Raw genomic sequence first — 8,768 nt, forward strand, 5'->3', positions numbered from 1 at the left:
ACATTGGTAGAACACATTTTACTATTCAGTTGCCCTAAATTTTCTTAAAAGCATACTTAGTTTAAAAAATAAAAAAAGCATAAACTTTAACCAGTATAGCAGACAGCACAAGAAGTAAGTAATGGAAATAAATACCTTGGACAATTCAGTATTTTACAGACTGAATCTTAACACTTGGCTATGCCTCTGGCCCAGTCTCTTCTTACACAAGCCTTGTTTCCTCTTCTTTTCTGGTAGCGCTTAAGCACTTGTTAGACTGGTTTTAGATTAGCTACAGGACATCATACAGAAACCACATTTCTTCCTACCTCCAAAGGTCCTGATTTAGGAGTTTCAAGATAGGGCTTGAAGTCTGCATTTTAAAATGCTTCCCTTCCACAAGGCAGATGGGTGGGAGATTTGGGGCCCTCTGCGCTACACCCTCACTGTATTCTCCCTCAGGGGCTCTTCTCCAACCCCCCACTACCAGTTCTGTGTGCACACTAGTGCCAACACCTGCCAGCTCTGGCCTCTGCAGCCATGGTCTCAAACACCCTGTGAAGAAGGTGTTCTTATTTAGAAACAATTTTTTTAATTGACATATAGTGTTGTATTAGTTTCAAATGTACAGCAAAGTCATTCAGTAATATGAGATATATACATGCATGTGTGTATATATATATATGCACGTTCTTTTTCAGATTCCTTTCCTTATAGGTTATTAGAGGATATTGAGTATAATTCCCTGCGCTACACAGTAGGGACCTTATTGTCTACCTGTTTCCTCTCTAGTAGTGTACATACTGCTAGTACAGACTCCTAATTTACCTCTTCTCCCTCCCTGCCCTTCCTCCCAGCTGATATCCCCTTTGGTAACCATAAACTTGTTTTCTATGTCTATGAGTCTATTTCTGTTTTGTAAACATGTTAATTTGTATTATTTTTTTAGATTCCACATATAAGTGATATCATATGATACTTGTCTTTCCCTGACTTACTCCACTTAAAATGGTAATCTCTAGGTACACCCATGTTACTACAAATGGCAATATTTTATTCTCTTTAATGGCTGAGTAATAGTCCACTGAATATATATATATATATATATATATAATTCTACTGAATATGTATAATATTCCACTGAATATATTCACATCTTTATCTGTTGATGGACAGATCTGTATATTCACCTGTTGATGGACATTTAGGTTGTTTACATGTCTTTGCTATTGTGAACAGGGCCAATATGAACATTGGAGTACATGTACCTTTTTGAATTAGTTTTCTCTGGATGTATGCCTAGAGGTGGAACTGCATGATCTTACAGCAAGTCTGTTTCTACTTTTTCAAGGAAACTCCATACTGTTCTTCATAGTGGCTGCACCAATTCACATTTTCACTAACGATGTAGGAGGGTTCCTTTCTTTCCACACCTTATCTAGCATTTACTATTTTTATTTTTTAATAATGTCCATTTTTACTGGTGTGAGGTGATACCTTACTGTAGTTTTAATTTGCATTTCTCTAATAATTAGCAATGTTGAGCATCTTTTCACATGCCTATTGGCCATCTGTATGTCTTCTCTGAAGAAATGTTTAAGTCTCCTGCCTGTTTTTTGATTGAGCTTTTTTCTTTTTTTAATATTCAGTCTCATGAGCTGAAATTTTCAAAATTAATTTTGAAAATTAATCACTTGTCAGTACCATCATTTACAAATGTTTTCTCCCAGTCTGAAGGTTGTCTTTTCATTTCGTTTATGGTTTCCTCTGCTGTACAAAAACTTTCAGTTTGATAAGGTCCCATGTATTTGTTTTTACTTCCATTACTCTAGGAGGCAGATCCAAAAAATATTGCTGCTGTAAGAGTCTTCCGCCTATGTTTTCCTCTGAGCTTTACAGTATCTGGTCTTACACTTAGAGCTTTAATTCATGTTGAGTTTATTTTTGTGTGTGATGTTGTGGAATGTTCTAATTCCTTTCTTTATCATGTAGCTGTCCAGCTTGCCTCTTGTCATAGATTAGCTGACCATATATCCATGAGTTTATTTCTGGACTTTCTATCCTTTTGCATTGATTTATATGTCTGCTTTCACACCAGTACTATACTGTTTTGATTACCATAACTTAATCTCAAATCACAGGTGAGGAAACTAAGGCTCAGTATCTTTAATGCTTTGTGCAAAGTCCTCTGACTCCTTCCTTGACAAGAGGTATAGTTAATATCACCATTGATATTAGTTCCATTTGTTTAAGCACGGAAAAAAATTCCTCAAGCGGATGAGGATGTACTTCTGTGAGAGCCAGGGATTGATTACAAGAAACAGAAACCCATTCAAAGGATGCGAAGAAGGCTTATTGAAAGGATACTGGAGAATTTCATGGAAGTTGAAAGTAGAAAACACAGCTTGACCTTAAGGATATTAATTTAAGCACAGTCCTGGGTGTTCATTGGAAGGACTGATGCTGAAGCTGAAACTCCAATACTTTGGCCACGTTATGCGAAGAGTTGACTCATTGGAAAAGACCCTGATGCTGGGAGGGATTGGGGACAGGAGAAGGGGACGACAGACGATGAGATGGCTGGATGGCATCACTGACTCGATGGGCATGAGTTTGAGTAAACTCCGGGAGTTGGTGATGGACAGGGAGGCCTGGCGTGCTGTGATTCGTGGGGTCACAAAGAGTCAGACACGACTGAGTGACTGAACTGAACTGAACTGGGTGTTTAAGATACTTGTGACAACAAAAGAAAGATGATTCTTATATATGTCTTCTCCCCACGTGTATATAAATGGACTACACCAAAAAGTTGCTTCAACCAGTTGCAGGACCTGCCCAGGAATGCTGAAACTATCCTTGTCTCCCATAGCTGTAGATTAAAATGTTCAGGTCCTTTAGTTCTGCAGCTAAGATGTTCATCCCAACACTCACTTCTTTCCTGTTTTCACCTGATTCCAGACCATGGCTGGATAGAACAAAAGAAGAAAGTGTCACAAGAGAAAGGGGTCCTTTATTCCATGAAAGCGCTTTCATTCTAAACGAGAGAAAGCTAACACAAACTGACCTAAAAAAATACTTGGATTATATAAATAAAAGGTTCAGGATCAAATCCAGTTCTGAAATTGGCTGGGGGTGGGGGGAGGTCACTTTATAAACTGCCCCAGTTTCAACATGTTGTCCTACAGCAGGGATTTAATAATTATTTGCTGACTTGAATTGAGGTTATGAATTTTCCTGAGTCAAGTTTTCTAAGCATATAATTTGTCATATTCCCTAGTTTTGATAGGTAGGGGTCAACTTTTTAAATTTATTAATGTTAATATTTATCAATATTAATGTTTGAAATTATTGCTGTTGTTTAGTCACTAAGTCGTGTCTGACTCTTTGTGACCCCATGAACTGCAGCCTGTCAGGCTTCCCTGACTTTCACCATCTCCTTGGGTTTGCTCAAACTCATGCCCATTGAGTCAGTCTTCTTCAGTATGTGATATTTAATTCTCTTTGATACAAGAGAGTTTGGGGGACTGATTTTTTTAAAAAGTTTTCAAGTAGTTGAGGATATTTTTGCATGTTTTTGATTTTTATTTCTAAAATTATTGCCTCTTGGCAGAAATACTGGATACATTATATCTTTATTTTGGATTTTTTTGTTTTCTTGAAAATTTCATTTTTAGATATGTTAATATATTCAGCCTGGTTACAGTAAGGGCTTGGTAGGGAAGCTAGTTTTCCTCTTCAGGGTGACTTTTTATATCTGGTCAAATAAACTCTGTTGTTGTTGTCTAGTTGCTAAGTCGTGTCTGACTCTCATAATCCCATGAATTGCAGCCCTCCAGGCTCCTCTGTCCATGGGATTTCTCAGGTGTGAATACCGGAGTGGTTGCCATTTCTTTCTCCAGGGGACCTTCCCAACCCAGGGATCAAATCCAAGTCTCCTGCATTGGCAGGCGGATTCTTTATCATTGAGGCACCTGGAAAGCCCCCAAATACACCATATGTCTCTTCTATACTTGAACTTTAGATGGAAAGCTAATTTCCATCTATGCCACCTATTCCAAACTTTTTGGATAGGGGACCTCTCTGTTGCTTTATACACTACATGTAGTTTTCTTATAAGCACAGTAATAATAGTGCGTATCTTATGAGGTTGTTATCAGGATTAAATGAGTCAATGCACGTAAAATGCTTAGCCCTGTGCCTGGCCCATAGCCCTCAATAATAGCTTCAGGTAATATTATGTTTGTTTTTTTTTTCCGAACCTGCAGTTTTGCTTTTATTAGCATTCTACTTTGATATAAATAGAGTTGTTTTGAATTAGCCCAACTTATTTCTAACAAAGATAAATATGGCAACAGATGAAGAGCAAGGGGCAAAGAAACAACAACCTCCCTGGAGGCACAAGTGTCTGGGTGCAGCAGACCGGGGTCACACAGCATGTGGCATAAGCCCTCTTGCAGGGCTAACCCCAACATAGAGCCACTGAGCCCACAACCCACAAACTGTAGAACAATCATACCAAGTAAATTCTCACACTGTTTAGAAAGTTCTAGGACTGACAGCAGATTTCTGAACCTCTGGATCAGGCAAAGGGACTGAGAACTCCCAGGAAATTTGACTTCAAAGGCCAGTGGGATTTGACCTCAGAACTTACACAGGACTGGGGAAACAGACTCTTGGAGGGCACAAACAACCTCGTGCCCACCAGGACCCAGGAGAGAGGAGCAGTGACCCCACAAGAGACTGAGCCGGACTTGCCTGTGAGTGTCCAGGAGTCTCTGGCAGAGGTGTGGGTCAACAGTGACCTGCTGCAGGGTCAGGGCACTGAATACAACAAAGTGTGCACAAGTCCTTTGGAAGGAAGTTGCCATTATCCTCATTACCCCTACCATAGTTTGGTCTAGGGTCAAACAACAGGGAAGGAACACAGCCTCGCCCATCAACAGAAAATTGGATTAAAGATTTACTGAGCCCATCAGAACAAGACCTAGTTTCCTCCATAGTCAGTCTCTCCCATCAGGAAGCTTACATAAGCCTCTTGTCCTGACCCATCAGAAGGCAGACAGAATGAAAACCACAATCACAGAAAACTAACCAATCTGATCACATGGACCACAGCCTTGTCTAATTCAATGAAACTATGAGCCATGCCGTGTAGGGCCACCCAAGATAGACAGGCTATGGTGGTGAGTTCTGACAAAATGTGGTCCACTGGAGAAGGGAATGGCAAACCACTTCAGGATTCCTACCTTGAGAACCCCATGAACAGTATGAAAAGGTAAAAAAATGGGACAATGAAGGATGAACTCCCCAGGTAGGTAGGTGACCACTGTACTACTGGAGAAGAGTAGAGAAATAAATCCAGAAAGAATGAAGAGATGGAACCAGAGCAAAAACAATGCCCATTGTGGATGTGACTGGTGATGGAAGTAAAGTCCAATGCTATAAAGAGCAGTGTTATAGGAACCAGAATGTTAGGTCCATGAATCATGGTAAATTAGATGTGGTCAAACAGGAGATGGCAAGAGTGAATGCCGATATTTTAGGAATCAGTGAACTAAAATGGACTGGAATGGGTGAATTTAACTCAGATGACCATTACATCTACTACAGTGGGCAAGAATCCCTTAGAAGAAATGGAGTAGCCATCATAGTCAACAAAAGAGTCCAAAATGCAGTACTTGGGTGCAATCTCAAAAACAACAGAATGACCTCTGTTCGTTTCCAAGGCAGACAAATCAGTATCACAGTCATCCAAGTCTATGCCCCGGCCAGTAATGCCGTAGAAGCTGAAGTTGAACAGTTCTATGAAGACCTACAAGAGCTAACACCAAAAAAAAAGATGTCATTTTCATCATAGGACACTGAAATGCAAAATTAGGAAGTCAAGAGATACCTGGAGTAACAGGTAAATTTGGCCTTGGGGTACAGAATGAAGCAGGGCAAAGGCTAATAGAGTTTTGCCAAAAGAACACACTGGTCATAGCAAACACCTTCTTCCAACAACACAAGAGATGACTCTACACATGGACATCACCAGATGGTCAACACAGAAATCAGATTGATTATATTCTTTGGAGCCTAAGATGGAGAAGCTCTACACAGTCAGAAAAAAAAAAAAAAGACCAGGAGCTGACTGTGGCTCAGATCATGACCTCCTTATTGCAAAATTCAGACTTAAATGGAAGAAAGTAGGGAAAACCACTAGACCATTCAGATATGACCTACATCAAATCCCTTATGATTATACAGTGGAAGTGACAAATAGATTAAAGGGATTAGATTTGATAGATTGCCTTAAGAACTATGGACAGAGGTTCGTGACATTGTACAGAAGGCAGTGATCAAGAGCATTCCCAAGAAAAAGAAATGCAAAAAGGCAAAAAGGTTGTCTGAGGAGGCTTTACAAATAACTGAGAAAAGAAGAGAAGTGAAAAGCAAAGAAACAAAGATATACCCATCTGAATGCAGAGTTCCAAACAATAGCAAAGAGAGATAAGAAAGCCCTCCTTAAAACAGAAAAAGAGACACAGAAGTACAGAACAGACTTTTGGACTATGTGGGAGAAGGCGAGGGTGGGATGTTTCGAGAGAACAGCATGTATATTATCTATAGGGAAACAGATCACCAGCCCAGGTGGGATGCATGAGACAAGTGCTCAGGCCTGGTGCACTGGGAAGACCCAGAGGAATCGGGTGGAGAGGGAGGTGGGAGGGGGGATCGGGATGGGGAACACATGTAACTCCATGGCTGATTCATGTCAATGTATGACAAAACCCACTGCAATGTTGTGAAGTGATTAGCCTCCAACTAATAAAAATAAATGAAAAAAAAAAAAGAAAATAGAAGCATTTAGCATAATCCCCAGGAGTTTTTCTTGATGATGAATAGATGGAAGAGTGATTTATTAAACAAAAATAAACCAAAGATCAAAACAAAACAAGAGAAATAATGACAAGAGAAAAAACTAACAAGGGCAAAACAGTTTGATTTTAAGAAGAAACCAGGGGGAGGGGATTGCAGTTTTTCACAGACTGAGCTTGCAGTGTTTGTTCAGTAAGTAGAGGAAGGGTCTTTAGAAAGGCCTTGGTGGGCATATTGTAGGCCAGAGGCTTCTACAAGAGGAGGCTGAGAATAAACCAGCCCTGCAGTTGCTGAATTTTGTTCTGTGTTTCTGGTGATTCAGCTCTGAGGATCTGTAAGACAAACATAAGAATGAACAGACCACCGGGAAAAAAGTGACAAAAGTGACAGTGCAAGTGCAATATGTAAGCCTTCAGGACAAATGGGAGTAAATTCTCTCACATCATCATCTGGCCACTCAGAAGCCGGCCGTGGGTGGTGCGGGAAGTAACTGCCACCGTCTTGTCATTTTGCAGCAAGGAGCTGGTCTGGGATGTGCAGGGGAATCTAACAGAGACATTAGTCCTGGAAGACAGAATGAGTTAACCTGGCTCCTTTATTAACCCAGACACTCACCAGATGAATGGTGATGACTGAACTGTGCATTAGTGCCAGGAGTGAATCCAGATAGGATTGACCCCGATTGATCTGAAGCTGTGAGCAGGTGTCTCCTCTGTTTTTTGCCACAGAACCAACAGGCTTGGAGGGGACCTTAGAAAAGGTCAGAACCCAGAGAGGGGAGGATATCAGCATTCTGCTGAGATAATGTAGTTTCACATGGATGTTGGAAAACAAAAACAGATCTTTGGTTTCAAAAAAAAAAAAAATAGAAAGCCCTCCTCAGTGATCAATGCAAAGAAATAGAGGAAAACAATAGAATAGGAAAGACTAGAGATCTCTTCAAGAAAATTAGAGATACCAAGGGAACATTTCATGCAAAAATGGGCCCAATAAAGGAGAGAAATGGTATGGACCTAACAGAAGCAGAAGATACTAAGAAGAGGTGGCAAGAATACACAGAGAACTATACAAGAAAGATCTTCATGACTCAGATAACCATGATGGTGTGATCACTCACCAGCGCCAGACATCCTGGAATGCAAAGTCAAGTGGGCCTTAGTCAAGCATCACTGCGAGCAAAGCTAGTGGGGGTGATGGAATTTCAGTTGAGCTATTTCAAATCCTAAAAGATAATGCTGTGAAAGTGCTTCACTCAATATACCAGCAAATTTGGAAAACTCAGCAGTGCTCACAGGACCAGGAAAGGTCAGTTTTCATTCCAGTCCCAAAGAAAGGCAATGCTTCTCCATCTTTGGCTGCAAAGAACATAATCAATCTGATTTCCGTATTGATGATCTGCTGATGTCCATGTGTAGAGTCTTCTCTTGTGTTGTTGGAAGATGGTGTTTGCTATGACCAGTGCATTCGAGAAGACTCGAGAGTCCCTTGGACTGCAAGAAAATCAATTCAGTCAATCCTAAAGGAAATCAGTCCTGAATTGGAAGGACTGATGCTGAAGCTGAAACTCCAATACTTTGGCCACCTGATGGAAAGAACTGACTCATTGGAAAAGACCCTGATGTTGGGAAAGACTGAAGGCAGGAGAAGAAGGGGGATGACAGAGGATGAGACGGTTAGATGGCATCAATGACTCCATGGACGTGAGTTTGAGTAATCTCTGGGAGTTGGTGATGGACAGGGAAGTCTGGTATGCTGCAGCCCATTGGGTCATAAAGAGTTGGACATGACTAAGTGACTGAACTGAAGTGAGGCATAAGCAATATATGACTTTATGCAGCAACTGCTTGGAAAAAAAAAAAAAAAGCCACGTTGATTTTGTAAACAAATTCTACCAAATTCTGTGAGAGAATAGGCAAAGTACTGAGCAA

The sequence above is a fragment of the Cervus canadensis genome, chromosome 4, assembly GCF_019320065.1.
Source record: "Cervus canadensis isolate Bull #8, Minnesota chromosome 4, ASM1932006v1, whole genome shotgun sequence".
Classification (NCBI taxonomy): Eukaryota; Metazoa; Chordata; class Mammalia; order Artiodactyla; family Cervidae; genus Cervus; species Cervus canadensis.